Below are 4754 nucleotides of genomic sequence, written 5' to 3'. Positions count from 1 at the left end.
TTTTTGCTGCTTTGGAAACAATGTGAGGCGTAGGTATTTCATGAGAAATTTTAATAGTCACCAGTTGTTTTGTTTTTCACATAAAGGAGTGTCCCCAAGAAATCTAAGATCCGTGTTCTGCTTGGGACTGTTATTTAGGGTATAAAAAGATTAAAATTACTGTGAACTGCACATTATTTTAATTTCGAATTTAATTAATTCATCCTAACGAAATTTTTAGAAAATATTGTTTAAAGAATGTTTTCACCTAAGTGCACAAAGGTAGGCTTGACGTAGAAGTACGGTTGTTTCAGCTCTTTGAATGACCGAAATCTCATAACTAACTTCCGATATTCCAGTTAGTGGTCTTTTAAAGGACCGTTCGTTTTTTTAGCAATGTCATTTCCAGACAAAGAATTGGAGTTGCATAAGAACCCAGAATGCTGTTCATGATTAAACACTTTTAGTTGGAGCACTTACACTTAATGCCCTATTCCAGCACACGTTTTAAGTACCTATGGAAATAACGCACTACATTACATTACAAAAACTTTTTTTTATTTAGACTAGAACCTTTCCTAAACTCTTCAGCACGTAAGATAGCCAATTTAAACTGACTACGAGCATCACACACGTTTGCACGAGTCAACAAAAAAATTTCAACTACCGCAATTTGCGAAAGAAGTCTGCTAGAAATCTAGTTCCATCTTAGGTATCCAAAAGTTTGTGTAGCGCGTATCCAAATTAAAATGATATGTGATATTACTTGTTATAGTTTTGAAACCGATATAAAACCTCAAAGCTGTGGTTGAAAATATGTTGGTTGAATTTTTTTCAAAACCTTGCATTACAGACCTTTTGACGCATTTGTTTGGGTTTATTGTAATTTCTAAGTGTTCTTCGCAAAGTTTATATTAAAAGAAACTGACTGTACATAGTCTAGGTCGAAGTAGCAATGCAGAGTTACATCTTTGCATCTTTGCGAATGTTTTGGCATCTTTGTGAATGTAATGCAACCGGAACTGAGATTGAACAAAGCTATCGTTTATTTTTCTTAACCCTCCAGTGCCCAAATTAATTTTCAGACGGACTTCAAAAAATCACTTTGAAACTTCAAAAGCTTTTTTTGAGTATTGATTGAAGCTTTTTTAGTCAGCCTATACACCAGAGAGACGCCGAGACACTCACCGTTAAGGCAGCTGTCAACATCAAAACGGGCGATCTGTGTAATTTTGCATTGCCGTTATCCGTTTTGATGTTGACAGTTGCCTTAACGGTGAGTGTCTTGTCATTTCTCTAATGTATAGGTTCGCTAAGCTTTTTAGAGGTTCAACTGAAGACCGTTTAAAGGCGGCACTGGACACTAGAGGGTTAATATATGCTTCGTAATAGTTTTGCTGACGTCACGCAAGATTGAATCAGTCATAATTTTTGTAATTTAAAACTTTCTAAATTGAGTTTACGCATAGCTCAATTATCCCATCATGTCAACAGAAAATTATAACTAATTATTGTTAGTTGATTTTTTTCAACGGGAAACCATAAAATTTTTAGATACCTACATCGGAGCAAATGCAATCTAATGTGACAACCAAAGTATCGACAACGAGTTTCATTCCAATCAGAGCAGTTGAAATGCTCTGTTGAGTTATATTTTGTTGAAACAGAAAGAAAGAAAATATCGAAAATCAATAATAGCTAGACGCCGGAGTTTCAACATATTTAGCACTCCCGCAGTGGTAATTTAAATAAAGACTGAAAAACTAAAACCATTAAGCAACTTCATGGTGGTAATTGGACACTACTTTTCCTCACTTGATAACCGCACCATAATAAGCATGTTTACCAGTGACGTTTTCCAAACCTCTTCTGACTCCTGTTGCTGTTCTTCGCATTTTCAACTGCAGTTTCCACCACGGTGCGCAAAGTTTTCTTGTTTACGAGCGCTTTTCCGGTATGAAGTTATGCTCGCAATTCTTAGTGCTTGTAGTTGGAAGCGGAAAACTGGGGTGACAAGTAGCGATGGCCGATAGCCAACGTGTTGATGGTATTAAAAAAATATTCATGCCATTATGTCGGTCGTTGAAGATTCAATTCAGAAAATTTTCGGATTAGAAATTCTCACGTGTTTCTTAGGGGACATATCTTTTCATTTACTATCAGATAACAAACTTCACCAATACTGTCGGACGGTTGGTTCCACCCGTGGTGTTCAATCGATGCTCTTCGGTGGTTTGTAGTTCATAAACATTAATCCCGACTCCTTGGCCACGTACAGGGTCATACCGAAGGTGATGATACCCACCGCTAGCCACATGTTGTAGATGCGATTTTTGCGCCGATGTTCATCGAAGAAATCTCCCTCCGGCACCGGATAGTCGTTCATCGTTTGCGGGCGGAAGTTGGGATTCTTCTTCTTGTGGTAACTGCGAGCCAAGAAGGCGGAATTCCGCACCGCCAAGCTGGTCAATAGGGGGCGCACCGTTGGAAGCATTTCGTGGGCTGAGAAGTTTCCCTAAACAGATTGTATAGTGTTTCGATTAAGCCAAAGTCTTCCGATAAAAATCTACCTGGGGTTACACGCACAAGCACATCTTATTATATAAGACTAGTGAGCATGATAAGAATTTTGGACCAGGTTACTAAAATTAATAATAACATTAGGTATTAGTAAATTAATGAAAGCATGACGTATTTTACTGTATCAAGCTATAAAAACATTTTCTCTACAAAGGGTTATACTATTGAAGCCTACCCTGAATGAAAATTAATTTTCGCAACAGAAAACATTCACTCTCTCGCAAAAAAAAATATTTGTTCGCCATTTTTTCAAATTATTCCGAAGAAAAAAAAAACTCTCATGAAACTAATAATTCAGCACATTGAAGCACAACATTAATGCAAGCGAATATTGAACCATCTTTCACTTACCTTAATAAATGCAACTTGTGAGGTAGAAATTTCGGGTACCCGCAATTCAATTCCTGCTTATCGAACCAGCCAACAAACACTACCGAAGGCCTGTTATCGAGTGTTGGTCCACGGGCCGCTACTACCGGGTTGGTAGGTATAGGGTGCGTCTTTCTATGCCGGTACAGGGAAACCAAAAATAAAAGAGCGTACAAGCTTTTACGCATACGAAGAAGGAGGCCTCAAGTTTCTGTGTTGGGTTGGGATGGAAGTACGTTTACCCAACAGGTAGGTTCGGGTTAGGGTGGATTTCTGCTTCACAGTTCTACCAGATAATAATTTCTGTCAGAAGCAGAGAAACGGTTGACCGTCTGTGGAAACGCAACCGGTCAGTCCGCCGTTAAGCGGGGTTCTTCGCTGACCATTTTACGATTCTTTTTCACATTTTGTTTCTATACACATCTACTGCTCTGCCTCTGACGATGTTTCTGCTGCCCTGCCTGGCGGTGTGTTTATGTTTTAGCTATCGCACAACTGTGTTGATCATTGTTGTTCTTCTACGCAGCAGATGCGAGCTGTATAAATATTTTTTCGTGGATTGTGCGTGTGTATGAGTGTTAACCTTGGCGGGTCGCTGCTTAGTTTCGGGAGTAGAAATTCATGATATGTTTAATGTTTGAACGATTTATTTTACCAGTGATTAGAAAATTTGGATAAAAACATAATAATTTTAATTACTGAGTACTAAAATATGATTAGAGACCTTAACAGTGATATCATTTCACTTTCACATCCCTCACACACCATGAAAAAGTGACATTGAATTATATTTGACCTGGTAGTGGTATCGGTTAAATTTGGCTGGTGTGTAACTTTAACCTAGAACTTCTCAGAGGGAGAGAATATTTCTCTTTTACGCTCTAGTCTCGCTGTCAATTAGGGAACCTGTATCTTAGAGAAATGACAAGACACTCACCGTTAAGCCAACTGTCAGCATCAAAACGGATAACGGTAATGCAAAATTATACAGCTCGCCCGTTTTGATGTTGACAGTTGCCTTAACGGTGAGTGGCTCGGCGTCTCTCTGGTATATAGGCTGACTACTGTCAATTGTGTCGCGAAAAATTTCCTGATTTAAAGGCAACTGTTACAGATCAGATGAGCACTATTGATGCAAAAGGAAAACACATGACTTGAAATGACGTTAAAGAGCAATGCATTTTGAATTTGCTGGAATTTTAGTTTCAACATTTACCTTTAATTTCTCGTACCTAGACGTGCAACATAACCGATCAGAGCCGTAGCTACTCCGTTTTGCGTGAGGGGGCAGAGAATCTTTTTTAATGAAACGTTTTTCTGGAGAGGAAGCCGTTTAAAGCGTTATGTGCTCGACAAAAAAGTACCTTTACGCGTCCAACGGAGTACCTGAGTACTCACAAATTCAAATTCTTATAAGTTTTGCAGTTTTCCTCCTATTTCGATAGTTTTAGCACCAAAAGATTCAGAAGCTCATCTATGTTTTTTCAAATAAGCGTTAGTGGTGTCCCGTAAGAATTTTCTTATTCCCGAAAATCTGGTTTTCCGGGTATATATTCCGAAAAAACACCAAACTGCGAATGTACGAATCGTTGAAAGGAAGCAGGGATAAAAACTTTATAATTTCTGCCTTGCAGTCACGAACCCGCTATTCGACCAATTCAATATTTATTAAACAAATGATTAAACCATCAAGAGAAGCAATGCAAGCACGAGTATTTCAATACAACGATTCTATGACACTTATTAGAGCCATTTACACAACGTTCGAAAAACTAAGAACAGAAGAGAGTTCTAAAAAGTTCCAATCTGAAGCAACAAATGCATTG

General features: G+C 38.3%; 1 long non-coding RNA gene across 1 annotated transcript; it reads right to left on the bottom strand.

Annotated features, from left to right (window-relative positions):
- Positions 1 to 2107: 2107 nt before the first annotated feature.
- On the bottom strand, positions 2108 to 3659 carry LOC129731901 (uncharacterized). Its single transcript, XR_008729120.1, has 2 exons — positions 2911 to 3659; positions 2108 to 2494 (listed from the first exon to the last, which is right to left on the bottom strand). It is a non-coding gene; the product is annotated as an uncharacterized LOC129731901 (long non-coding RNA).
- Positions 3660 to 4754: the final 1095 nt, after the last annotated feature.

This window comes from Wyeomyia smithii, chromosome 3, assembly GCF_029784165.1.
Source record: "Wyeomyia smithii strain HCP4-BCI-WySm-NY-G18 chromosome 3, ASM2978416v1, whole genome shotgun sequence".
NCBI classification, from domain to species: Eukaryota; Metazoa; Arthropoda; class Insecta; order Diptera; family Culicidae; genus Wyeomyia; species Wyeomyia smithii.
Note: the sequence above shows the minus strand (reverse complement) of the source record. Positions and strands in the feature narration are given on the sequence as shown.